The 27,964-nt window shown below is 42.9% G+C and overlaps 4 non-coding genes and 2 pseudogenes across 4 annotated transcripts; 4 read left to right on the forward strand and 2 right to left on the reverse strand.

Annotated features, from left to right (window-relative positions):
• The first annotated feature begins 13,114 nt into the window (after positions 1-13,114).
• On the forward strand, positions 13,115-13,293 carry LOC134998585 (U1 spliceosomal RNA; annotated as a pseudogene).
• A 2,065-nt stretch (positions 13,294-15,358) lies between these two features.
• Positions 15,359-15,521, reverse strand: LOC134999185 (U1 spliceosomal RNA). Its single transcript, XR_010201346.1, has one exon. It is a non-coding gene; the product is annotated as a U1 spliceosomal RNA (small nuclear RNA).
• Positions 15,522-22,570: 7,049 nt separating this feature from the next.
• Positions 22,571-22,749, reverse strand: LOC134998604 (U1 spliceosomal RNA; annotated as a pseudogene).
• Positions 22,750-26,514: 3,765 nt separating this feature from the next.
• LOC134999219 (U1 spliceosomal RNA) lies at positions 26,515-26,677 on the forward strand. The gene has a single exon (XR_010201378.1). It is a non-coding gene; the product is annotated as a U1 spliceosomal RNA (small nuclear RNA).
• Positions 26,678-27,348: 671 nt separating this feature from the next.
• On the forward strand, positions 27,349-27,512 carry LOC134998964 (U1 spliceosomal RNA). The gene has a single exon (XR_010201125.1). It is a non-coding gene; the product is annotated as a U1 spliceosomal RNA (small nuclear RNA).
• Positions 27,513-27,664: 152 nt separating this feature from the next.
• LOC134998401 (U1 spliceosomal RNA) lies at positions 27,665-27,828 on the forward strand. Its single transcript, XR_010200665.1, has one exon. It is a non-coding gene; the product is annotated as a U1 spliceosomal RNA (small nuclear RNA).
• The last annotated feature ends 136 nt before the right edge of the window (positions 27,829-27,964 follow it).

Consider the following 27,964-nt stretch of genomic DNA (forward strand, 5'->3'; position numbering starts at 1 on the left):
GGGTGTCCTGCTTCCATGCAGACCATTATGCGCTGGATCTGTGGTAAGATTCAGCATGCTCATTCCACGGCAGGATTGCCGTTACTGAATTAGGTGAAGACCCATTCTACTAGAAAGGTGGGTTCATCCTGGGCAGCTGGTCGGGGAGTCTCGGCATTGCAACTTTGCCGAGCAGCTATTTAGTAAACACTTTTGCTAAGTTTTACAAGTTTGATACCTTGGCTGATGATAACCTCAAGTTGGGTCATTCGGTGCTGCAGAGTCGTACGCACTCTCCCACCCGTTCAAGAGCTTTGGTATAACCCCATGGTTCTTAATGTGACCCCAGCATCCTCTAGGTCGTATGAGAAAATAGGATTTTAATACCTACCGGTAAATCCTTTTCTCTTAGTACGTAGAGGATGCTGGGCACCCGTCCCAGTCCATACTGTGTCTGCAGTTATTACTTGTGGTTATACACATGTTGTGTTACGGTTCTGGTCAGCTTTTTGCTGCAATTGTTCATGCCGTTGGCTTGTGTTCTGTTGAATGCCACGTTCTGCGGCATGCTTAAGGTGTGAGCTGGTAAGATGCTCACCTTAGTTTAACAATAAATCCTTTCCTCGAAATGTCCGTCTCCCTGGGCACAGTTCCTATAACTGGAGTCTGGAGGAGGGGCATAGAGGGAGGAGCCAGTTCACACCCTTTGAAAGTCTTAAAGTGCCCATGTCTCTTGCGGATCCCGTCTATACCCCATGGTTCTTAATGTGACCCCAGCATCCTCTACGGACTAAGAGAAAAGGATGCCCTTGTGTACTATCCTGACTTCTCCTCCCGTCTGCTTACTTTGTGCCTTCCAACGCACAATGCGAACTACAGGTGGTGCTGCAGGGCCCACACCCTTTTACTTGCCTTACAGAGCAGCTCTGGAGCTGTTACAGTGCCCAGCTGCTGCAAGAAATCAGCATGAATGCTTCAGGGGATGGGGCATGGCCAACATGAGCCCCACACCAAAGGAGGGTGGGGGTGTTTAATGCGAACTAGGGGTCATCCAAGCACTGCAAAAGGCCGCCATGCCCTGCATGCCCCTTTTCTCTTTTTATATGCAGATGAGGGTTCCAGCCAACTTTGGCCCACTGCTTGGATGACATCACCGTATGCAAATCCGTCTGCTGCAGACCTTCCCCCAGGAATGCTTGTACTAGTTGTTGGATATGGTTTGATATTTGATGGTGCTTCAGTATTAGGCAGCCTTCCGCCCTCCCATGTTCATCTGAAAAGATGTGGTCTCCCTGCAGTTGTTGTCCCCAGACGAGAGTTCCCTTGTGCTTCCTCAGTTGAATCTCCTTAACTTGACGGGGGAGGGGCTGCCCGAGCTGCCACCCTCCCCAGCCCTATCCCAACTCATACTTATTTTACATATTAGATCTCTTGATCATGAAGATTGTTCTCACAGGGTGAGGTTCATCCATTATATTTTAAAATAGGAAGGTACAAATTACATATTTGAATTGCATCTATGTGCTGGATTCAAATGTCCCCCCCCCCCCTTCCTTTCTCAATTGTGCCCGTCAGCAGCTATTCTAAGGTTGCTGCCAATGGGTGTGACACATTAATTTCTTCTGTGGGGTACACTGGACTCCACAAGGATTCACATTGGGGTGTAGAGTAGGATCTTGATCTGAGGCACCAACCGGCTCAAAGCTTTTGACTGTTCCCAAGAAGCTCAGTGCATTCTCCTCTATAACCCCGCTTCCATGAACAGGGAGCTCAGTTTGTAGTTGGTGCCTTCAGTAGCAGGCCAATTAACAGGGGCCTGCCTCAGGCAGCCTATTCTTAGCTATTAATTTTGACAAGAAAAGAAGAACTTGTTTTATGAGAATCTACAAGGGCTGCAGCAGGCTAGGTCTAATAGACATCTTTACTGCAGCTTCATCACTCCCAGCGGCGCTATATACTCCCGTGCCCTGGTTGCTGGGTCACTGCAGCGGAGGCTCCGGTTTCATCCTAAGGTCAGTCACACACACACCACCCTTCCGGATCACAAGGCCGCTGATGAAGGGGAGCGAGGCCGTAGGGGGTGGGCCGTGTGCGCACTGCGGTGGACACTGATTACTGGGCAGCCGCTCCACTAGCCACCAGGTACAGTTAAGGAGCACAGGTCTGTGGGTTTTTCTCCTATATTAACCCAATTTTGTACTGCCCGCAGCGCATTGTGATAGGTAATAGGGCCTGATTCAGGTTGGATTGCAATCACAATAAGCGATCCAACTGCAAAAATTGCTAAGAGCATACGCATGTGCCTGCATTTTCTGCGGCACCCCGCAGAGAATGTGATCGCCTCTGCCTGTCAATCGGGGCGGGGAAGGGGGGGAGAGGTGGGTCAGCAACACTCCATTTCCAAGTCAGGGATGGAGCGGTGCGGGGGCAAGGCTTCAAAATGGGGTCTGCAACGGAGGAGACACAGGGGGCGTGGTCACAGCGGCTGTATGACATCACATTCAGCCGCTGTGATCACAAAAATGGTGGCGGCTTCCTGCGCGCACATACAGTCTGCACCAGCAGGAGCCTATACCATTTTTTATGATCACGCTGAACTGCAGTGCGACTGCAATTACAGCATGGTCAAGAAGGGAGGCGTCATGCTGGGTGGCCATGCCCTGTCACTGTGCAGGAGCCAGCACCGCTCACACACTAGTCCCCGGGTGCAGCCCCCAACCCCCGGGACACCCGGAGCAACAAAATGTAGATTCAGGCCACCAGGCCACGCCCCTACCTATGAAACCATGCCTCCTTTTTACCATTGCGCTGCTTATCTGCGCGCACTGCATTACAATCTCCCTCGCCACCTCTCTGGGTGTCACCAGTGATAGTGACACCTCTGCCATGCTTGTAGCAGCTGGTCCTAAGATCTACGCCTCAAACCCTGAGTGTTTGCCCTTGTGACTTGTTGATCATCATAGCAAAGCAGATGCTTACAGAAAACTGCAGGGGCTTAGATTGAAAATAAAAACATTTATGGGTATAAGGTAGAGAGGAGCGGGTTCGGTTCTCCGAGAACCGAATTCCCCACGAACTCCACGTGGTTTACACTGGTCCGAGGCAGGCTCGGTTGTTCCCGCCTGACTCGGAAAACCTGAACAAGGGAAAATGTCATCATCCCGCTGTCGGATTCTCGCGAGATTCGGATTCCATATAAAGAGCTGCGCGTTGCTGCCATTTTTACTCGTGCATTGAAGAGAGAGCGGAGAGGACGTGGCTATGTTCTCTCAGTGGAAATCTCAATATCAGTGCTCAGTATCAGTGGTTACTTATTGCTGCTCAGTAATACTAGTAGTGTGTCTCTCCTGCTCAGTGTCAGTTCTCAGTAGTATCCTCATCAGTGCTCAGTATCACTGCTCATTGTCTTGTGCTGCATTGTGGTGCTCAGCATACTACAGTACATTACTAATAGTCCAGTGCTGCATCTTGCTGCTCAGTGTCAGTTCTAGTATCCTCATCAGTGCTCACTATCACTGCTCATTGCATTGTGGTGTTCTGTATACTACAATAACATAGTAATATAGTAACATAGTTTTTGAGGTTGAATAGAGGCAAATTGCCCATCGTGTTCAACCTGTTTTAAGTTGTGATGATTCTACATACTTGCTGAATAATGTTTTATGACTAGTTAGCTACTATAACTCATGTTACCCCCGGATTAACCATGTTGATATTTTAAGTATTATAACCTTGGATAGCTTTTTCATTCAGAAATGTATCCATTCCTTTTTTAAATCCAATTACAGAGTCCGCCATTACCACCTTCCCTGGCAGGGAATTCCACATCCTGATTGCCCTAACAGTGAAGAAACCTTTCCTCCATTGCGTTCTGAACTTTCCTCCAGTCGCAGCGAGTGACCACGTGTTCTTTTAATAAATAATTCCTCTGATAACTCTTTGTTATGTATCTTTACATATTTGAAGATATTAATAATATCTCCTCTTAGGCACCTCTTTACTAGTGTATAAATATTCAGCCTAGTAAGTCTTTCCTTATAGTCCAGTACTTTTAGGCCTTTAATCAATTTAGTCTTCAGGATCTCTTACACTTCCATGAGCAGCAGAGTAGTGCAATGGAAGCATGCTGGGCCCATAACCCAGAGGTCGATTGATCGAAACTATCCTCTGCTATGTGCATTTTTTTTTTATAATTAAAGTAATCAAAAACTGGGATTGATATTTTGGCTCTTTTATTTTTACTTAAAGTACAATAACTTTTATCATTTTAATTTGTTTTAATAGTATATTGACAGCATTGTTTTCTTTAAAAAATCCACTTAATTTTCTTTACCCTATTACTGAAATGGTAATTGACAAAAACAAACTACATTGTCACCAGAAGAGCAATGCAAAATGTACAAGTGATATATGAAAATCATCTTCCATCTTGAATTTCAATGATGCATTGGGACAACAATTTGTGAGAAACATCTTCACCCACAAAGAAAGATTTTCTTAATTCCTTACCTGTGTGCTGATTAGATATCACCTTGTTTTCACATTAAACAGACTTCCCCGTGAGGAAGCAGCAAGGATGCAGTGACGTTTCCTGGTGTCAACCTGTATTATTTCAGTAGACATTGAAATGAGGATGCATCTTTGATGCCTTTCCAATGAAGCAAGTTTATTTCAGTAATAGGTGAAAAACCATTCCTACAAAGGTGTTAATCAGAGACTTGGCTTTGTGGACACTTTTCAGAGAGCAAATTTGTTAGCATAAACATAAAATCAGAAAATGAAGAGCTGTTTAATCACTCAATTGGACTTTTCTGCCAGCATTTTTTTTTTCTCTGCAACCCACTGCTAAATTGTGCTTCCTAGCTGTTTTTTTATAAAATCACTTAATCAAATCTAACTCTGATTGAACCACCAACCTTTTGGTTAATAGCCAAACATGCTAACCGATTGCGCCACAGAGACACCTTGCAAAAGTCAATACTGACAAAGGCTAATAATCATTCATCTAGAAAAACTTTAAAAAGTCAATAATCTGGAGAATTTTTGTAAGAAACACATTGGTACTTTCCCATGATGAGTGAGTGCTTCAGGATTTCTTGCACTTACATGGGCTATTAACCAAAAGGTTGGTGGTTCAATCCCACCCAGGGATGTAATTGACCTTGTCATCAGATTTTGGTGATCTTTAAGTAGACAAGTCAAAATTTCAAACCCCCTCTTATGGTGTAGGGTACCTGGCCTTCTCTGACGTAATCAGAGTTAGATTTAATTAACTGATTTTATAAAAAACAGCTAGGAAGCACAATTTAGCAGTGGGTTGCAGAGAAAAAAATAACATTTTAAACCTACCGGTAATTTTTTTTTCTCGTAGTCCGTAGAGGATGATGGGGACTCCGTAAGGACCATGGGGGATAGACGGGCTCCGCAGCAGACATGGGCACTTTAAGAAAGACTTTAGATCTGGGTGTGCACTGGCTCCTCCCTCTATGCCCCTCCTCCATACCTCAGTTAGAGAAACTGTGCCCAGAGGAGACAGACAGTACGAGGAAAGGATTTTTGTTAATCCAAGGTCAAGATTCATACCAGCCACACCAATCACACCGTATAACTTGTGATATACTACCCAGTTAACAGTATGAATCAAATCTAACTCTGATTACATCAGAGAAGGCCAGGTACCCTACACCATAACAGGGGTTTTCGAAATTTTGACTTGTCTACTTAAAGATCAACAAAATCTGATAAAAAGTTCAATTACGTCCCTGGGTGGGATTGAACCACCAACCTTTTGGTTAATAGCCGTACACACTAACTGATTGCGCCACAGCGAAACTTTGCAAAAGTATATACTGACAAAGGCTAATAAGCATTCATCTAGAACGTTTCCTATAAAAACTTTAAATAGTCAATAATCTGGAGAGTTTTTGTAAGATGTTTCTTCCATCAACCAATGAAGAAACACATTGGTACTTTCCCATGATGAGTGAGTGCTTCAGGATCTCTTGCACTTACATGTGCAGCAGAGTACTGTAATGGAAGCATGCTGGGTCCATAACCCAGAGGTAGGCAGATTGAAACTATCCTCTGCTATATGACTTGTCTACTTAAATATTACCAAAATTTGATCACAAGGTCAATTACGTCCCTGGATGGGATTGAACCACCAACCTTTTGATTAATAGCTGAACACACTAACCGATTGCGCCACAGAGACACTTTGCAAAAAGTACATACTGACAAAGACTAATAAGCATTCATCTAGAACGTTTCCTAGAAAAACTTTAAAAAGTCAATAATCTGGAGAGTTTTTGTAAGATGTTTCTTCCAGCAACCAATGAAGAAACACATTGGTACTTTCCCATGATGAGTGAGTGCTTCAGGATCTCTTGCACTTACATGTGCAGCAGAGTACTGCAATGGAAGCATGCTGGGCCCATAACCCAGAGGTAGGCAGATTGAAACTATCCTTTGCTATATGCATTTTTTTTTGTTCATTAAAGTAATCCAAAACTGGGATTGATATTTTAGCTTTTATTTTTACTTAAAGTACAATTACTTTTACCATTTTAATTTGTTTTAATAGTATATCGACAGTGTTGTTTTCTTTCAAAAATCCAATTAATTTTCTTTACCCGATTATTAAAATGGTAATTGACAAAAACAAACTACATTTTCACCAGAAGAGCAATACAAAATGTACAAGTGATATATTAAAATCATCTTTCCAGCTTGAATTTCAATGATGCATTGGGGCAACGATTTTGTGAGAAACATCTTCACCCTTAAATAAAGATTTTCTTTATTCCTTACCTGTGTGCTAATTAGATATCACCTTGTTTTCACATTAAACAGACTCCCACATGAGAAAGCAGCAAGGATGCAGTGGCGTTAATGTTTCCTGGTGTCAACCTGTATTATTTCAGTAGATATTGAAATGAGGATGCATCTTGCTGCCTTTCCAATGAAGCAAGTTTAATTTAGTAATAGGTGAAAAACCATCCCTACAAATATGTTAATCAGATACTTGGCTTTGTGGACACTTTTCAGAGAACAAATTAGTTAGCATAAAAATAAAGCCAGAAAATGAAGAGCTGTTTAATCACTCAATTGGATTTTTCTGCCAGCATATTTCTTTTTCTCTGCAACCCACTGCTAAATTGTGCTTCCTAGCTTTTTTTTTATAAAATCACTGATTCAAATCTAACTCTGATTACATCAGAGTAGGCCAGGTACCCTACACCATAAGAAGGGGGTTTGAAATTTTGACTTGTCTACTTAAAGATCACCAAAATCTGATAACAAGGTCAATTACATCGTTGGGTGGGATTGAACCACCAACCCTTTGATTAATAACCAAACACACTAACCGATTGCGCCACAGAGACACTTTACAAACATACATACTGACAAAGGCTAATAAGCATTCATCTAGAACGTTTCCTAGAAAAACTTTAAAAAGTCAATAATCTGGAGAGTTTTTGTAAGATGTTTCTTCCATCAACCAACGAAGAAACACATTGGTACTTTCCCATGATGAGTGAGTGCTTCAGGATCTCTTGCACTTACATGTGCAGCAGAGTACTGCAATGGAAACATGCTGGGCCCATAACCCTGAGGTAGGCAGATTGAAACTATCCTCTGCTATATGCATTTTTTTTTGTTAATTAAAGTAATCCAAAACTGGGATTGATATTTTTGCTCTTTTATTTTTACTTAAAGTACAATAACTTTTACCATTTTAATTTGTTTTAATAGTATATTGACAGTATTGTTTTCTTTCAAAAATCCACTTAATTTTCTTTACCCTATTATTAAAATGGTAATTGACAAAAACAAACTACATTGTCACCAGAAGAGCAATACAAAATGTACAAGTGATATATTAAAATCATCTTTCCTGCTTGAATTTCAATGATGCATTGGGGCAACGATTTTGTGAGAAACACCTTCACCCTTAAATAAAGATTTTCTTAATTCCTTACCTGTGTGCTAATTAGATATCACCTTGTTTTCACATTAAACAGACTTCCACATGCGAAAGCAGCAAGGATGCAGTGGCGTTAATGTTTCCTGGTGTCAACCTGTATTATTTCAGTAGACATTGAAATGAGGATGCATCTTGCTGCCTTTCCAATGAAGCAAGTTTAATTCAGTAATAGGTGAAAAACCATTCCTACAAAGGTGTTAATCAGAGACTTGGCTTTGTGGACACTTTTCAGAGAGCAAATTTGTTAGCATAAACATAAAATCAGAAAATGAAGAGCTGTTTAAACAGCTACTGCCTGAGGGTCTCTTGACCTGGTGCAATACCTCTGTAGCTTTTTGTTGAGGCGGGACGCCATCATGTCTATCTGGAACAGTCCCCACCGACTTGCAATCTGTGCGAAGACTTCCTGATGGAGTCCCCACTCTCCTGGATGTAGGTCGTGTCTGCTGAGGAAGTCTGCTTCCCAGTTGTCCACTCCCGGAATGAACACTGCTGACAGTGCGCTTACATGATTCTCCGCCCAGCGAAGAATTCTGGTGGCTTCCGCCATCGCCACTCTGCTCCTTGTGCCGCCTTGGCGGTTTACATGAACTACTGCGGTGACGTTGTCTGACTGGATCAGAACTGGTTGGTCGCGAAGTAAGGTCTCCGCTTGACATAGGGCGTTGTATATGGCCCTTAGCTCCAGGATGTTGATGTGAAGACAAGTCTCCTGACTTGACCAAAGACCTTGGAAATTTCTTCCCTGTGTGGCTGCTCCCCAACCTCGGAGGCTCGCGTTCGTGGTCACCAGGATCCAGTCCTGAATGCCGAACCTGCGGCCCTCTAGAAGGTGAGCACTCTGCAGCCACCACAGGAGAGATACCCTGGCCCTGGGGGACAGGGTGATCAACTGATGAATCTGTAGATGTGACCCGGACCACTTGTCCAGTAGGTCCCATTGCAAGATCCTCGCATGGAACCTGCCGAAGGGAATGGCCTCGTATGATGCCACCATCATTCCCAGGACTCGAGTGCAGTGATGCACTGACACCTGTTTTGGTTTCAATAGGTTCCTGACCAGAGTCATGAGTTCCTGGGCCTTTTCTATCGGAAGATAAACCCTTTTCTGGTCCGTATCCAGAATAATGCCCAAGCAAAGTCAGACGAGTCGTAGGAACCAACTGCGACTTCGGGATATTGAGAATCCAGCCGTTTTGCTGTAACACCTTCAATGAAAGTTATACGCTGTTCAGCAACTGCTCTCTTGATCTCGCTTTTATGAGGAGATCGTTCAAGTACGGGATAATTGTGACACCTTGCTTTCGCAGGAGCACCATAATTTCCGTCATTACCTTGGTGAAAATTCTCGGAGAAAATTCTGGAGAGACCAAACGGCAACGTCTGAAATTGGTAATGACAATACTGTACCGCAAATCTTAGGTACGCCTGATGAGGTGGATAAATGAGTACATGAAGGTATGCATCCTTTATGTCCAGAGATATCATAAAATCCCCCCCTTCTAGGCTGGCGATGACCGCTCTTAGCGATTCCATCTTGAACTTGAACCTTTTCAAGTATAGGTTCAGGGATTTTAAATTTAATATGGGTCTGACCAAACCGTCCGGTTTTGGGACTACAAACAGGGTCGAATAATTTCCCTTTCCTTGTTGAAGCAGGGGAACCTTGACCACCACCTGTTGAAGATACAATTTGTGAATTGCATTTAACACTATCTCCCTTTCCTGGGGAGAAGATGGTAGGGCCGATTTGAAAAACCGGCGAGGAGGCACCTCTTCGAATTTCAGCTTGTAACCCTGAGAAACAATTTCTATTGCCTAGGGATCCACCTGCGAATGAACCCAGATGTGGCTGAAAACTCGAAGACGTGCCCCCAACTGGGCGGACTCCTTTAGCGGAGCCCCAGCGTCATGCGGTGGATTTTGTAGAGGCCGGGGAGGACTTCTGTTCCTGGGAACTAGCTGTGTTGTGCAGCTTCTTCCCTCTGCCCTTACCTCTGGCAAGAAAGGACGCACCTCGTACTTTCTTGTTTCTCTGTGATCGAAAGGACTGCATTTGATAATGTGGTGCTTTCTTAGGCTGTGAGGGAATATAAGGCAAAAAATTTGATTTACCAGCTGTAGCTGTGGAGACAAGGTCCGAGAAACCTTCCCCAAACAATTCCTCTCCCCTGTAAGGTAAAACCTCCATATGCCTTTTTGAGTCGGCATCACCTGTCCATTGCCGGGTCCATAGGACTCGTCTAGCAGAAATCGACATAGCGTTTATTCTAGAACCCAGTAGACTAATGTCACTTTGAGCATCTCTCATATATAGGACAGCATCTTTTATATGCCCTATGGTTAATAACATAGCATCCTTATCTAGGGTCTCAATCTCTGCTGATAAGGTATCTGTCCATGCTGCCACCGCGCTACAACCTCGGCCGACGCAATTGCCGGTCTGAGTAAGGTACCAGAATGTGTGTAAATGGACTTTAGGGTAACCTCCTGCTTGCGGTCAGCAGGGTCCCTGATGGTAGCCGTATCCTGGGATGGCAGCGCTACCTTTTTGGATAAGCGTGTCAATGCTTTATCCACCCTAGGGGAGGATTCCCACCGTATCCTGTCCATTGGCGGGAAAGGATACGCCATAAGAATCCTTTTGGGAATCTGCAGCTTTTTGTCTGGAGATTCCCAAGCTTTTTCACATAATTCGTTCAACTCATGTGAGGGGGGAAAGGTTATCTCAGGTTTCTTTCCCTTATACATGTGTACCCTCGTGTCAGGGACAGGGGACTCTGTGATGTGCAAAACATCTTTTATTGCAATAATCATATATCGAATACATTTAGCCAATTTTGGTTGTAACTTTGCATCATCGTAGTCGACACTGGAGTCAGAATCCGTGTCGGTATCTGTGTCAACTATTTGGGATAGTGGGCGCTTTTGAGACCCCGAAGGTCCCTGCGACATAGGGACAGGCATGGGTTGACTCCCTGACTGTTCCCTAGCTTCAGCTTTGTCTAATCTCTTGTGTAATAAGTTTACATTAGCACTTAAAACATTCCACATATCCATCCAGTCAGGTGTCGGCGTTGTCGATGGAGACACCACATTAATTTGCTCCTGCTCCTCTCTAGGAGAGCCTTCTACCTCAGACATGTCGACACACGTGTACCGACACACCATACACTCAGGGAATCCTCTTATCTGAGGACAGTTCCCCAACAAGGCCCTTTGGAGAGACAGAGAGAGAAAGTATGCCAGCACACACCCCAGCGCTATATGACCCAGGAAAAAAACACAATCATTTTATGTTTACCCAGTAGCGCTGTATTTCCATATATATATGCGCCTAATTATGTGCCCCCTCTTCTTTAAGACCCTCTTTCTACCGTGGTATAAGCAGGGGAGAGTCCATGGAGCTTCCCCTCAGTGGTGCTGTGGAGAAAATGGCGCTGGTGAGTGCTGAGGGAGAAGCCCCACCCCCTCAGCGACGGGCTTCTGTCCCGCTCAAATATAGTAAAAAAATGGCGGGGGCTCTTATATATATATACAGTGCCTAGCTGCATATATATTTATTTTGCCAAAGAGAGGTCTATATTGCTGCCCAGGGCGTCCCCCCTGCGCCCTTCACCCTTACACTGACTGCCGTGTGTGAGGTGTATTGGAGCAATGGAGCACAGCTTTACTGCTGTGCGTTACCTCAGTGAAGATCATGAAGTCTTCCGCCGCCTCTGAAGTCTTCTTTTCTTCTCATACTCACCCGGCTTCTATCTTCCGGCTCTGCGAGGGGGACGGCGGCGCGGCTCTGGGACGGACGGCGAGGGTGAGACCTGCGTACCGATCCCTCTGGAGCTAATGCTGTACAGTAGCCTAAGAAGCAGAGCCTATCAACTCACAGAAGTAGGTGTGCATCTCTCCCCTCCGCCCCTCGATGCAGGGAGTCTGTTGCCAGCAGGCTCCCTGAAAATAAAAAAATCTAACAAATATACTTTCTGTCAGGTAACTAAGGAGAGCTCCCTGAAAAGCACCCAGTCTCCTCTGGGCAAAGTAGTAAACTGAGGTCTGGAGGAGGGGCATAGAGGGAGGAGCCAGTGCACACCCAGATCTAAAGTCTTTCTTAAAGTGCCCATGTCTCCTGCGGAGCCCGTCTATCCCCCATGGTCCTTACGGAGTCCCCAGCATCCTCTAGGACGTAAGAGAAAAATTATGCTGGCAGAAAAATCCAATTGAGTGATTAAACAGCTCCAGAGCTGCTCTGTAAGGCAAGTAAAAGGGTGTGGGCCCTGCAGCACTACCTGTAGTTTGCATTGTGCATTGGAAGCCTAGTTTGCTGTCTGTTTCCACTTCTTTTTTCTTGAGCCCCTCCCGTCTATACCCTTGTGCACTATCCTGACTTCTCCTCCCGTCTGCTTACTTTGTGCCTTCCAATGCACAATGCAAACTACAGGTAGTGCTGCAGGGCCCACACCCTTTTACTTGCCTTACAGAGCAGCTCTTGAGCTGTTACAGTGCCCAGCTGCTGCAAGAAATCAGCGTGAATGCTTCAGGCGCTGGGGCATGGCCAACATGAGCCCCACACCGAAGGAGGGTGGGGGTGTTTAATGCGAACTAGGGGTCTCGCACAATGCGAACTACAGGTAGTGCTGCAGGGCCCACACCCTTTTACTTGCCTTACAGAGCAGCTCTGGAGCTGTTACAGTGCCCAGCTGCTGCAAGAAATCAGCTTGAATCCTTCAGGGGCTGGGGCATAGCCAACATGAGCCCCACACCGACGGAGGGTGGAGGTGTTTAATGCGAACTAGGGGTCATCCAAGTGCCGCAAAAGGCCGCCATGCCCTGCACGCCCCTTTTCTCTTTTCATATGCAGACGAGGGTTGAAGCCAACTTTGACCCACTGCTTGGATGACATCGCCATATGCAAATCCATCTGCTGCAGGCCTTCCCCCAGGAATGCTTGCACTAGTTGTTGCATTTGGTTTGTTGTTTGGGGGTGCTTCAGTATTAGGCAGCCTTCTGCCCTCCCATGTTCATCTGAAAATATGTGTTCTCCCTGCAGTTGTTGTCCCCAGATGAGAGTTCCCTTGTGCTGCCTCAGTTGTATCTCCTTTACTTGACAGAGATGTGCCTGAGCAGCGGCCCTCCCCAGCCCTATCCCAAATCATACTTATTTTGCATAGGAGATACCATGGTCATGAAGACTGTTCTCCCAGGGTGCGGTTCATTCATTGCATTCTGGGTATGCTGACCCCTGTGATTTCCCCAAATGTGGGAAACTCGACTGCATTATTTAATGCGAACTAGGGGTCATCCAAGCACCGCAAAAGGCCGCCATGCCCTGCATACCCCTTTTCTCTTTTCATAAGCAGACGAGGTTTGAAGCCAACCTTGACCCACTGCTTGGATGACATCACTTGCTGCCTTTCCAATGAAGCAAGTTTAATTTAATAATAGGTGAAAAACCATCCCTACAAAGGTGTTAATCAGATACTTGGCTTTGTGGACACTTTTCAGAGCACAAATTTGTTAGCATAAAAATAAAGCCAGAAAATGAAGAGCTGTTTAATCACTCAATTGGATTTTTCTGCCAGCATATTTCTTTTTCTCTGCAACCCACTGCTAAATTGTGCTTCGTGGCTGTTTTTTTTATAAAATCACTTAATCAAATCTAACTCTGATTACATCAGAGAAGGCCAGGTACCCTACACCATAAGAGGTGGTTTGAAATTTTTACTTGTCTACTTAAAGATCACCAAAATCTGATAACAAGGTCAATTACGTCCCTAGGTGGGATTGAACCACCAACCTTTTGGTTAACAACTGAACACGCTAACTGTTTGTGCCTCAGAGACACTTTGCGAAAGTACATACTGACAAAGGCTAATAAGCATTCATCTAGAACGTTTCCTAGAAAAACTTTAAAAAGTCAATAATCTGGAGAGTTTTTGTAAGATGTTTCTTCCATCAACCAATGAAGAAACACATTGGTACTTTCCCATGATGAGTGAGTGCTTCAGGATCTCTTGCACTTACATGTGCAGCAGAGTACTGTAATGGAAGCATGCTGGGTCCATAACCCAGAGGTAGGCAGATTGAAACTATCCTCTGCTATATGCATTGTTTTTTGTTAATTAAAGTAATCCAAAACTGGGATTGATATTTTTGCTCTTTTATTTTTACTTAAAGTACAATAACTTTTACCATTTTAATTTGTTTTAATAGTATATTGACAGTATTGTTTTCTTTCAAAAATCCACTTAATTTTCTTTACCCTATTATTAAAATGGTAATTGACAAAAACAAACTACATTGTCACCAGAAGAGCAGTACAAAATATACAAGTGATATATTAAAATCATCTTTCCAGCTTTAATTTCAATGATGCCTTGGTGCAACAATTTTGTGAGAAACATCTTCACCCATAAAGAAAGATTTTCTTAATTCCTTACCTGTGTGCTGATTAGATATCACCTTGTTTTCACATTAAACAGACTTCCCCATGAGGAAGCAGCAAGGATGCAGTGACGTTTATGTTTCCTGGTGTCAACCTGTATTATTTCAGTAGACATTGAAATGAGGATGCATCTTGCTGCCTTTCCAATGAAGCAAGTTTAATTTAGTAATAGGTGAAAAACCAATCAGAGACTTGGCTTTGTGGACACTTTTCAGAGAGCAAATTTGTTAGCATAAACATAAAATCAGAAAATGAAGAGCTGTTTAATCACTCAATTGGACTTTTCTGCCAGCATAATTTTTTTTCTCTGCAACCCACTGCTAAATTGTGCTTCCTAGCTGTTTTTTATAAAATCACTTAATCAAATCTAACTCTGATTACATCAGAGAAGGCTGGGTACCCTACACCATAAGAGGGGGTTTGAAATTTTGACTTGTCTACTTAAAGATCACCAAAATCTGATAACAAGGTCAATTACGTCCCTGGGTGGGATTGAATCACCAACCTTTAGGTTAATAGCCATACACACTAACTGATTGCGCCACAGCGACACTTTGCAAAAGTACATACTGACAAAGGCTAATAAGCATTCATCTAGAACGTTTCCTAGAAAAACTTTAAAAAGTCAATAATCTGGAGAATTTTTGTAAGAAACACATTGGTACTTTCCCATGATGAGTGAGTGCTTCAGGATCTCTTGCACTTACATGGGCTATTAACCAAAAGGTTCCCACCCAGTGATGTAATTGACCTTGTGATCAGATTTTGGTGATCTTTAAGTAGACAAGTTAAAATTTCAAACCCCCTCTTATGGTGTAGGGTACCTGGCCTTCTCTGACGTAATCAGAGTTAGATTTAATTAAGGTGCGCAAGGGCATAGAAGGGAGCGGTTTAAGAAAAGAGAAGTGGAAACAGACAGCAAACTAGGCTGGAGAGAGACCTGAGACAAAGAGATCTGAATTATACGAGAGCCGACCAGGGGAAACACAAATTATGCAGTCAAGTTTCCCACATTTGGGGAAATCGCAGGAGCAGCACACCCAGAGTGCAATGGGTGAGCCTTGCCCTGGGAGAAGCACCTTCATGATCATAGTATCTCACCTGGCAGGTAAGTAGGAGTTGGGCTAGTGCTGGGGAGGGTCGCTGCTCGGGTACGCCCCTGTCAAGTGAAGGAGATCCAACTGAGGCAGCACAAGGGAACTCTCGAAAGAAGAACAAGGCTAGAGGAAGATCTGAGACAAAGAAATCTGACTTTTACCAGAGCTGACCAGAGGAAAGCACAAACACAGTCCCCCACTACCACCAGGAAACATTAACGCCACTGCATCCTTGCTGCTTTCTCATGTGGAAGTCTATTTAATGTGAAAACAAGGTGATATCTAATTAGCACACAGAAAAGAAAATTAAGTGAATTTTTGAAAGAAAACAATACTGTCAATATACTATTAAAACAAATTAAAATGGTAAAAGTTATTGTACTTTAAGTAAAAATAAAAGAGCAAAAATGTAAATCCCAGTTTTGGATTACTTTAATTAACAAAAAAAATGCATATAGCAGAGGATAGTTTCAATCTGCCTACCTCTGGGTTATGGACCCAGCATGCTTCCATTACAGTACTCTGCTGCACATGTAAGTGCAAGAGATCCTGAAGCACTCACTCATCATGGGAAAGTACCAATGTGTTTCTTCATTGGTTGATGGAAGAAACATCTTACAAAAATTCTCCACATTAATGACTTTTTAAAATGTTTCTAGGAAACGTTCTAGATGAATGCTTATTAGCCTTTTTCAGTATATGCTTTTGCAAAGTGTCGCTGTGGCGCAATCAGTTAGTGTGTAAGGCTATTAACCAAAAGGTTGGTGGTTCAATCCCACCCAGGGACGTAATTGACCTTGTTATCAGATTTTGGTGATCTTTATGTAGACAAGTCAAAATTTCAAACCCCCTCTTATGGTGTAGGGTACCTGGCCTTCTCTGATGTAATCAGAGTTAGATTTGATTCAGTGATTTTATAAAAACAGCTAGGAAGCACAATTTAGCAGTGGGTTGCAGAGAAAAAGAAATATGCTGGCAAAAAAATCCAATTGAGTGATTAAACAGCTCTTCATTTTCTGGCTTTATTTTTATGCTAACAAATTTGTTCTCTGAAAAGTGTCCACAAAGCCAAGTCTCTGATTAACACCTTTGTGGTGATGGTTTTTCACCTATTACTAAATTAAACTTGCTTCATTGGAAAGGCAGCAATATGCATCCTCATTTCAATATCTACAGAAATAATACAGGTTGACACCAGGAAACATTAACGCCACTGCATCCTTGCTGCTTTCTCATGTGGAAGTCTGTTTAATGTGAAAACAAGGTGATATCTAATTAGCACACAGGTAAGGAATTAAGAAAATCTTTATTTAAGGGTGAAGATGCTTCTCACAAAATCGTTGCCCCAATGCATCATTGAAATTCAAGCTGGAAAGATGATTTTAATATATCACTTGTACATTTTGTATTGCTCTTCTGGTGACAATGTAGTTTGTTTTTGTCAATTACCATTTTAATAATCGGGTAAAGAAAATTAATTGGATTTTTGAAAGAAAACAATACTGTCAATATACTATTAAAACAAATTAAAATGGTAAAAGTTATTGTACTTTAAGTAAAAATAAAAGAGCAAAAATATCAATCCCAGTTTTGGATTACTTTAATTAACAAAAAAAATGCATATAGCAGAGGATAGTTTCAATCTGCCTACCTCTGGGTTATGGACCCAGCATGCTTCCATTACAGTACTCTGCTGCACATGTAAGTGCAAGAGATCCTGAAGCACTCACTCATCATGGGAAAGTACCAATGTGTTTCTTCATTGGTTGATGGAAGAAACATCTTACAAAAATTCTCCACATTAATGACTTTTTAAAATGTTTCTAGGAAACGTTCTAGATGAATGCTTATTAGCCTTTTTCAGTATATGCTTTTGCAAAGTGTCGCTGTGGCGCAATCAGTTAGTGTGTAAGGCTATTAACCAAAAGGTTGGTGGTTCAATCCCACCCAGGGACGTAATTGACCTTGTTATCAGATTTTGGTGATCTTTATGTAGACAAGTCAAAATTTCAAACCCCCTCTTATGGTGTAGGGTACCTGGCCTTCTCTGATGTAATCAGAGTTAGATTTGATTCAGTGATTTTATAAAAACAGCTAGGAAGCACAATTTAGCAGTGGGTTGCAGAGAAAAAGAAATATGCTGGCAAAAAAATCCAATTGAGTGATTAAACAGCTCTTCATTTTCTGGCTTTATTTTTATGCTAACAAATTTGTTCTCTGAAAAGTGTCCACAAAGCCAAGTCTCTGATTAACACCTTTGTGGTGATGGTTTTTCACCTATTACTAAATTAAACTTGCTTCATTGGAAAGGCAGCAATATGCATCCTCATTTCAATATCTACAGAAATAATACAGGTTGACACCAGGAAACATTAACGCCACTGCATCCTTGCTGCTTTCTCATGTGGAAGTCTGTTTAATGTGAAAACAAGGTGATATCTAATTAGCACACAGGTAAGGAATTAAGAAAATCTTTATTTAAGGGTGAAGATGCTTCTCACAAAATCGTTGCCCCAATGCATCATTGAAATTCAAGCTGGAAAGATGATTTTAATATATCACTTGTACATTTTGTATTGCTCTTCTGGTGACAATGTAGTTTGTTTTTGTCAATTACCATTTTAATAATCGGGTAAAGAAAATTAATTGGATTTTTGAAAGAAAACAATACTGTCAATATACTATTAAAACAAATTAAAATGGTAAAAGTTATTGTACTTTAAGTAAAAATAAAAGAGCAAAAATATCAATCCCAGTTTTGGATTACTTTAATTAACAAAAAAAAATGCATATAGCAGAGGATAGTTTCAATCTGCCTACCTCTGGGTTATGGACCCAGCATGCTTCCATTACAGTACTCTGCTGCACATGTAAGTGCAAGAGGTCCTGAAGCACTCACTTATCATGGGAAAGTACCAATGTGTTTCTTCATTGGTTGATGGAAGAAACATCTTACAAAAACTCTCCACATTATTGACTTTTTAAAATGTTTCTAGGAAACGTTCTAGATGAATGCTTATTAGCCTTTGTCAGTATGTACTTTTGCAAAGTGTCGCTGTGGCGCAATCAGTTAGTGTGTATGGTTATTAACCAAAAGGTTGGTGGTTCAATCCCACCCAGGGACGTAATTGACCTTATTATCAGATTTTGGTGATCTTTAAGTAGACAAGTCAAAATTTCAAACTCCCTGTTATGGTGTAGGGTACCTGGCCTTCTCTGATGTAATCAGAGTTAGATTTGATTCAGTGATTTTATAAAAACAGCTAGGAAGCACAATTTAGCAGTGGGTTGCAGAGAAAAAGAAATATGCTGGCAAAAAAATCCAATTGAGTGATTAAACAGCTCTTTATTTTCTGGCTTTATTTTTATGCTAACAAATTTGTTCTCTGAAAAGTGTCCACAAAGCCAAGTCTCTGATTAACACCTTTGTAGGGATGGTTTTTCACCTATTACTAAATTAAACTTGCTTCATTGGAAAGGCAGCAAGATGCATCCTCATTTCAATGTCTACTGAAATAATACAGGTTGACACCAGGAAACATTAACGCCACTGCATCCTTGCTGCTTTCGCATGTTGAAGTCTGTTTAATGTGAAAACAAGGTGATATCTAATTAGCACACAGGTAAGGAATTAAGAAAATCTTTATTTAAGGGTGAAGGTGTTTCTCACAAAATCGTTACCCCAATGCATCATTGAAATTCAAGCTGGAAAGATGATTTTAATATATCACTTGTACATTTTGTATTGCTCTTCTGGTGACAATGTAGTTTGTTTTTGTCAATTACCATTTTAATAATAGGGTAAAGAAAATTAAGTGGATTTTTGAAAGAAAACAATACTGTCAATATACTATTAAAACAAATTAAAATGGTAAAAGTTATTGCACTTTAAGTAAAAATAAAAGAGCAAAAATATCAATCCCAGTTTTGGATTACTTTAATTAACAAAAAAAAATGCATATAGCAGAGGATAGTTTCAATCTGCCTACCTCTGGGTTATGGGCCCAGCATTTTTCCATTGCAGTACTCTGCTGCACATGTAAGTGCAAGAGATCCTGAAGCACTCACTCATCATGGGAAAGTACCAATGTGTTTCTTCGTTGGTTGATGGAAGAAACATCTTACAAAAACTCTCCAGATTATTGACTTTTTAAAGTTTTTCTAGGAAACGTTCTAGATGAATGCTTATTAGCCTTTGTCAGTATGTACGTTTGTAAAGTGTCTCTGTGGCGCAATCTGTTAGTGTTTGGTTATTAATCAAAGGGTTGGTGGTTCAATCCCACCCAGGGATGTAATTGACCTTGTTATCAGATTTTGGTGATCTTTAAGTAGACAAGTCAAAATTTCAAACCCCCTTCTTATGGTGTAGGGTACCTGGCCTACTCTGATGTAATCAGAGTTAGATTTGAATCAGTGATTTTATAAAAAAAACAGCTAGGAAGCACAATTTAGCAGTGGGTTGCAGAGAAAAAGAAATATGCTGGCAGAAAAATCCAATTGAGTGATTAAACAGCTCTTCATTTTCTGGCTTTATTTTTATGCTAACGAATTTGTTCTCTGAAAAGTGTCCACAAAGCCAAGTATCTGATTAACATATTTGTAGGGATGGTTTTTCACCTATTACTAAATTAAACTTGCTTCATTGGAAAGGCAGCAAGATGCATCCTCATTTCAATATCTACTGAAATAATACAGGTTGACACCAGGAAACATTAACGCCACTGCATCCTTGCTGCTTTCTCATGTGGAAGTCTGTTTAATGTGAAAACAAGGTGATATCTAATTAGCACACAGGTAAGGAATTAAGAAAATCTTTATTTAAGGGTGAAGATGTTTCTCACAAAATCGTTGCCCCAATGCATCATTGAAATTCAAGCTGGAAAGATGATTTTAATATATCACTTGTACATTTTGTATTGCTCTTCTGGTGACAATGTAGTTTGTTTTTGTCAATTACCATTTTAATAATCGGGTAAAGAAAATTAATTGGATTTTTGAAAGAAAACAATACTGTCAATATACTATTAAAACAAATTAAAATGGTAAAAGTTATTGTACTTTAAGTAAAAATAAAAGCTAAAATATCAATCCCAGTTTTGGATTACTTTAATGAACAAAAAAAAAATGCATATAGCAAAGGATAGTTTCAATCTGCCTACCTCTGGGTTATGGGCCCAGCATGCTTCCATTGCAGTACTCTGCTGCACATGTAAGTGCAAGAGATCCTGAAGCACTCACTCATCATGCGAAAGTACCAATGTGTTTCTTCATTGGTTGCTGGAAGAAACATCTTACAAAAACTCTCCAGATTATTGACTTTTTAAAGTTTTTCTAGGAAACGTTCTAGATGAATGCTTATTAGTCTTTGTCAGTATGTACTTTTCGCAAAGTGTCTCTGTGGCGCAATCGGTTAGTGTGTTCAGCTATTAATCAAAAGGTTGGTGGTTCAATCCCATCCAGGGACGTAATTGACCTTGTGATCAGATTTTGGTAATATTTAAGTAGACAAGTCAAAATTGCAAACCCCCTCTTATGGTGTAGGGTACCTGGCCTTCTCTGATGTAATCAGAGTTAGATTTGATTAAGTGATTTTATAAAAAAACAGCTAGGAAGCACAATTTAGCAGTGGGTTGCAGAGAAAAAGAAAAATGCTGGCAGAAAAATCCAATTGAGTGATTAAACAGCTCTTCATTTTCTGGCTTTATTTTTATGATAACAAATTTGTTCTCTGAAAAGTGTCCACATAGCCAAGTATCTGATTAACATCTTTGTAGGGATGGTTTTTCACCTATTACTAAATTAAACTTGCTTCATTGGAAAGGCAGCAAGATGCATCCTCATTTCAATATCTACGGAAATAATACAGGTTGACACCAGGAAACATTAACGCCACTGCATCTTTGCTGTTTTCTCATGTGGAAGTCTGTTTAATGTGAAAACAAGGTGATATCTAATTAGCACACAGGTAAGGAATTAAGAACATCTTTATTTAAGGGTGAAGATGTTTCTCACAAAATCGTTGCCCCAATGCATCATTGAAATTCAAGCTGGAAAGATGATTTTACTATATCACTTGTACATTTTGTATTGCTCTTCTGGTGACAATGTAGTTTGTTTTTGTCAATTACCATTTTAATAATCGGGTAAAGAAAATTAATAGGATTTTTGAAAGAAAACAATACTGTCAATATACTATTAAAACAAATTAAAATGGTAAAAGTTATTGTACTTTAAGTAAAAATAAAAGAGCAAAAATATCAATCCCAGTTTTGGATTACTTTAATTAACAAAAAAAATGCATATAGCAGAGGATAGTTTCAATCTGCCTACCTCTGGGTTATGGGCCCAGCATTTTTCCATTGCAGTACTCTGCTGCACATGTAAGTGCAAGAGATCCTGAAGCACTCACTCATCATGGGAAAGTACCAATGTGTTTCTTCATTGGTTGATGGAAGAAACATCTTACAAAAACTCTCCACATTATTGACTTTTTAAAATGTTTCTAGGAATCGTTCTAGATGAATGCTTATTAGCCTTTGTCAGTATGTTCTTTTGCAAAGTGTCGCTGTGGCGCAAGCAGTTAGTGTGTAAGGCTATTAACCAAAAGGTTGGTGGTTCAATCCCACCAAGGGACTTAATTGACCTTGTTATCAGATTTTGGTGATCTTTAAGTAGACAAGTCAAAATTTCAAACCCCCTGTTATGGTGTAGGGTACCTGGCCTTCTCTAATGTAATCAGAGTTAGATTTGATTCAGTGATTTTATAAAAACAGCTAGGAAGAACAATTTAGCAGTGGGTTGCAGAGAAAAAGAAATATGCTGGCAGAAAAATCCAATTGAGTGATTAAACAGCTCTTCATTTTCTGGCTTTATTTTTATACTAACAAATTTGTTCTCTGAAAAGTGTCCACAAAGCCAAGTCTCTGATTAACACCTTTGTAGGGATGGTTTTTCACCTATTATTAAATTAAACTTGCTTCATTGGAAAGGCAGCAAGTGATGTCATCCAAGCAGTGGGTCAAAGTTGGCTTCAAACCTCGTCTGCTTATGAAAAGAGAAAAGGGGTATGCAGGGCATGGCGGCCTTTTGCGGTGCTTGGATGACCCCTAGTTCGCATTAAATAATGCAGTCGAGTTTCCCACATTTGGGGAAATCACAGGGGTCAGCATACCCAGAATGCAATGAATGAACCGCACCCTGGGAGAACAGTCTTCATGACCATGGTATCTCCGATGCAAAATAAGTATGATTTGGGATAGGGCTGGGGAGGGCCGCTGCTCAGGCACATCTCTGTCAAGTAAAGGAGATTCAACTGAGGCAGCACAAGGGAACTCTCATCTGGGGACAACAACTGCAGGGAGAACACATATTTTCAGATGAACATGGGAGGGCAGAAGGCTGCCTAATACTGAAGCACCCCCAAACAACAAACCAAATGCAACAACTAGTGCAAGCATTCCTGGGGGAAGGCCTGCAGCAGATGGATTTGCATATGGCGATGTCATCCAAGCAGTGGGTCAAAGTTGGCTTCAACCCTCGTCTGCATATGAAAAGAGAAAAGGGGCGTGCAGGGCATGGCGGCCTTTTGCGGCACTTGGATGACCCCTAGTTCGCATTAAACACCTCCACCCTCCGTCAGTGTGGGGCTCATGTTGGCTATGCCCCAGCCCCTGAAGGATTCAAGCTGATTTCTTGCAGCAGCTGGGCACTGTAACAGCTCCAGAGCTGCTCTGTAAGGCAAGTAAAAGGGTGTGGGCCCTGCAGCACTACCTGTAGTTCGCATTGTGCGAGACCCCTAGTTCGCATTAAACACCCCCACCCTCCTTCGGTGTGGGGCTCATGTTGGCCATGCCCCAGCCCCTGAAGCATTCACGCTGATTTCTTGCAGCAGCTGGGCACTGTAACAGCTCAAGAGCTGCTCTGTAAGGCAAGTAAAAGGGTGTGGGCCCTGCAGCACTACCTGTAGTTTGCATTGTGCATTGGAAGGCACAAAGTAAGCAGACGGGAGGAGAAGTCAGGATAGTGCACAAGGGTATAGACGGGAGGGGCTCAAGAAAAAAGAAGTGGAAACAGACAGCAAACTAGGCTTCCAATGCACAATGCAAACTACAGGTAGTGCTGCAGGGCCCACACCCTTTTACTTGCCTTACAGAGCAGCTCTGGAGCTGTTTAATCACTCAATTGGATTTTTCTGCCAGCATAATTTTTCTCTTACGTCCTAGAGGATGCTGGGGACTCCGTAAGGACCATGGGGGATAGACGGGCTCCGCAGGAGACATGGGCACTTTAAGAAAGACTTTAGATCTGGGTGTGCACTGGCTCCTCCCTTTATGCCCCTCCTCCAGACCTCAGTTTACTACTGTGCCCAGAGGAGACTGGGTGCTTTTCAGGGAGCTCTCCTGAGTTTCCTGACAGAAAGTATATTTGTTAGATTTTTTTATTTTCAGGGAGCCTGCTGGCAACAGACTCCCTGCATCGAGGGGCGGAGGGGAGAGATGCACACCTACTTCTGTGAGTTGATAGGCTCTGCTTCTTAGGCTACTGTACAGCATTAGCTCCAGAGGGATCGGTACGCAGGTCTCACCCTCGCCGTCCGTCCCAGAGCCGCGCCGCCGTCCCACTCGCAGAGCCGGAAGTTAGAAGCCGGGTGAGTATGAGAAGAAAAGAAGACTTCAGAGGCGGCGGAAGACTTCATGATCTTCACTGAGGTAACGCACAGCAGTAAAGCTGTGCTCCATTGCTCCAATACACCTCACACACGGCAGTCAGTGTAAGGGTGAAGGGCGCAGGGTGGACGCCCTGGGCAGCAATATAGACCTCTCTTTGGCAAAATAAATATATATGCAGCTAGGCACTGTATATATATATAAGAGCCCCCGCCATTTTTTTACTATATTTGAGCGGGACAGAAGCCCGTCGCTGAGGGGGTGGGGCTTCTCCCTCAGCACTCACCAGCGCCATTTTCTCCACAGCACCGCTGAGGGGAAGCTCCACGGACTCTCCCCTGCTTATACCACGGTAGAAAGAGGGTCTTAAAGAAGAGGGGGGCACATAATTAGGCGCATATGGAAATACAGCGCTACTGGGTAAACATAAAATTATTGTGTTTTTTTCCTGGGTCATATAGCGCTGGGGTGTGTGCTGGCATACTCTCTCTCTCTGTCTCTCCAAAGGGCCTTGTTGGGGAACTGTCCTCAGATAAGAGGATTCCCTGAGTGTATGGTGTGTCGGTACACGTGTGTCGACATGTCTGAGGTAGAAGGCTCTCCTAGAGAGGAGCAGGAGCAAATTAATGTGGTGTCTCCATCGACAACGCCGACACCTGACTGGATGGATATGTGGAATGTTTTAAGTGCTAATGTAAACTTATTACACAAGAGATTAGACAAAGCTGAAGCTAGGGAACAGTCAGGGAGTCAACCCATGCCTGTCCCTATGTCGCAGGGACCTTCGGGGTCTCAAAAGCGCCCACTATCCCAAATAGTTGACACAGATACCGACACAGATTCTGACTCCAGTGTCGACTACGATGATGCAAAGTTACAGCCAAAATTGGCTAAATGTATTCGATATATGATTATTGCAATAAAAGATGTTTTGCACATCACAGAGTCCCCTGTCCCTGACACGAGGGTACACATGTATAAGGGAAAGAAACCTGAGATAACCTTTCCCCCCTCACATGAGTTGAACGAATTATGTGAAAAAGCTTGGGAATCTCCAGACAAAAAGCTGCAGATTCCCAAAAGGATTCTTATGGCGTATCCTTTCCCGCCAATGGACAGGATACGGTGGGAATCCTCCCCTAGGGTGGATAAAGCATTGACACGCTTATCCAAAAAGGTAGCGCTGCCATCCCAGGATACGGCTACCATCAGGGACCCTGCTGACCGCAAGCAGGAGGTTACCCTAAAGTCCATTTACACACATTCTGGTACCTTACTCAGACCGGCAATTGCGTCGGCCGGGGTTGTAGCGCGGTGGCAGCATGGACAGATACCTTATCAGCAGAGATTGAGACCCTAGATAAGGATGCTATGTTATTGACCATAGGGCATATAAAAGATGCTGTCCTATATATGAGAGATGCTCAAAGTGACATTAGTCTACTGGGTTCTAGAATAAACGCTATGTCGATTTCTGCTAGACGAGTCCTATGGACCCGGCAATGGACAGGTGATGCCGACTCAAAAAGGCATATGGAGGTTTTACCTTACAGGGGTGAGGAATTGTTTGGGGAAGGTCTCTCGGACCTAGTCTCCACAGCTACAGCTGGTAAATCAAATTTTTTGCCTTATATTCCCTCACAGCCTAAGAAAGCACCACATTATCAAATGCAGTCCTTTCGATCACAGAGAAACAAGAAAGTACGAGGTGCGTCCTTTCTTGCCAGAGGTAAGGGCAGAGGGAAGAAGCTGCACAACACAGCTAGTTCCCAGGAACAGAAGTCCTCCCCGGCCTCTACAAAATCCACTGCATGACGCTGGGGCTCCACTAAAGGAGTCCGCCCAGTTGGGGGCACGTCTTCGAGTTTTCAGCCACATCTGGGTTCATTCGCAGGTGGATCCCTAGGCAATAGAAATTGTTTCTCAGGGTTACAAGCTGAAATTCGAAGAGGTGCCTCCTCGCCGGTTTTTCAAATCGGCCCTACCATCTTCTCCCCAGGAAAGGGAGATAGTGTTAAATGCAATTCACAAATTGTATCTTCAACATATGCAGATGAGGGTTCCAGCCAACTTTGGCCCACTGCTTGGATGACATCACCGTATGCAAATCCGTCTTCTGCAGACCTTCTCCCAGGAATGCTTGTACTAGTTGTTGCATTTGGTTTGTTGTTTGGGCGTGCTTCAGTATTAGGCAGCCTTCTGCCCTCCCATGTTCATCTGAAAATATGTGTTCTCCCGGCAGTTGTTGTCCCCAGATGAGAGTTCCCTTGTGCTGCCTCAGTTGAATCTCCTTTACTTGACAGAGATGTGCCTGAGCAGCGGCCCTCCCCAGCCCTATCTCAAATCATACTTATTTTGCATAGGAGATACCATGGTCATAAAGATTGTTCTCCCAGGGCAAGGCTCACCCATTGCACTCTGGGTGTGCTGCTCCTGCGATTTCCCCAAATGTGGGAAACTTGACTGCATAATTTGTGTTTCCCCTGGTCGGCTCTCGTATAATTCAGATCTCTTTGTCTCAGGTCTCTCTCCAGCCTAGTTTGCTGTCTGTTTCCACTTCTGTTTTCTTGAGCCGCTCCCTTCTATGCCCTTGCGCACTATCCTGACTTCTCCCGTCTGCTTACTTTGTGCCTTCCAACGCACAATGCGAACTACAGGTAGTGCTGCAGGGCCCACACTCTTTTACTTGCCGTACAGAGCAGCTCTGGAGCTGTTACAGTGCCCAGCTTCTGCAAGAAATCAGCTTGAATGCTTCAGGGGCTGGGGCATAGCCAACATGAGCCCCACACCGAAGGAGGGTGGAGGTATTTAATGCGAACTAGGGGTCATCCAAGCACCGCAAAAGGCCGCCATGCCCTGCATAACCCTTTTCTCTTTTCATATGCAGATGAGGGTTCCAGCCAACTTTGGCCCACTGCTTGGATGACATCACCGTATGCAAATCCGTCTTCTGCAGACCTTCTCCCAGGAATGCTTTTACTAGTTGTTACATTTGGTTTGTTGTTTGGGGGTGCTTCAGTATTAGGCAGCCTTCTGCCCTCCCATGTTCATCTGAAAATATGTGTTCTCCCTGCAGTTGTTGTCCCCAGATGAGAGTTCCCTTGTGCTGCCTCAGTTGAATCTCCATTACTTGACAGAGATGTGCCTGAGCAGCGGCCCTCTCCAGCCCTATCCCAAATCATACTTATTTTGCATAGGAGTTTCCATGGTCATGAAGATTGTTCTCCCAGGGTGAGGTTCATTCATTGCATTATGGGTATGCTGACCCCTGTGATTTCCCCAAATGTGGGAAACTCGACTGCATTAATTGTGGTAGTGGGGGACTGTGTTTGTGCTTTCCTCTGGTCAGCTCTGGTAAAAGACAGATTTCTTTGTCTCAGATCTTCCTCTAGCCTTGTTCTTTTTTCGAGAGTTTCCTTGTGCTGCCTCAGTTGGATCTCCTTCACTTGACAGGGGGGTGCCCGAGCAGCGACCCTCCCCATCTCTAGCCCAACTCCTACTTACCTGCCAGGTGAGATACTATGATCATGAAGGTGCTTCTCCCAGGGCAAGGCTCACCCATTGCACTCTGGGTGTGCTGCTCCTACGATTTCCCCAAATGTGGGACACTTGACTGCATAATTTGTGTTTCCTCTAGTCGGCTACTCGTATAATTCAGATCTCTTTGTCTCAGGTCTCTCTCCAGCCTAGTTTGCTGTCTGTTTCCACTTCTCTTTTCTTGAGCCGCTGCCTTCTATGCCCTTGTGCACTCTCCTGACTTCTCCTGTCTGCTTACTTTGTGCCTTCCAACGCACAA

This window comes from Pseudophryne corroboree, unplaced genomic scaffold, assembly GCF_028390025.1.
Source record: "Pseudophryne corroboree isolate aPseCor3 unplaced genomic scaffold, aPseCor3.hap2 scaffold_149, whole genome shotgun sequence".
Taxonomy (NCBI): Eukaryota; Metazoa; Chordata; class Amphibia; order Anura; family Myobatrachidae; genus Pseudophryne; species Pseudophryne corroboree.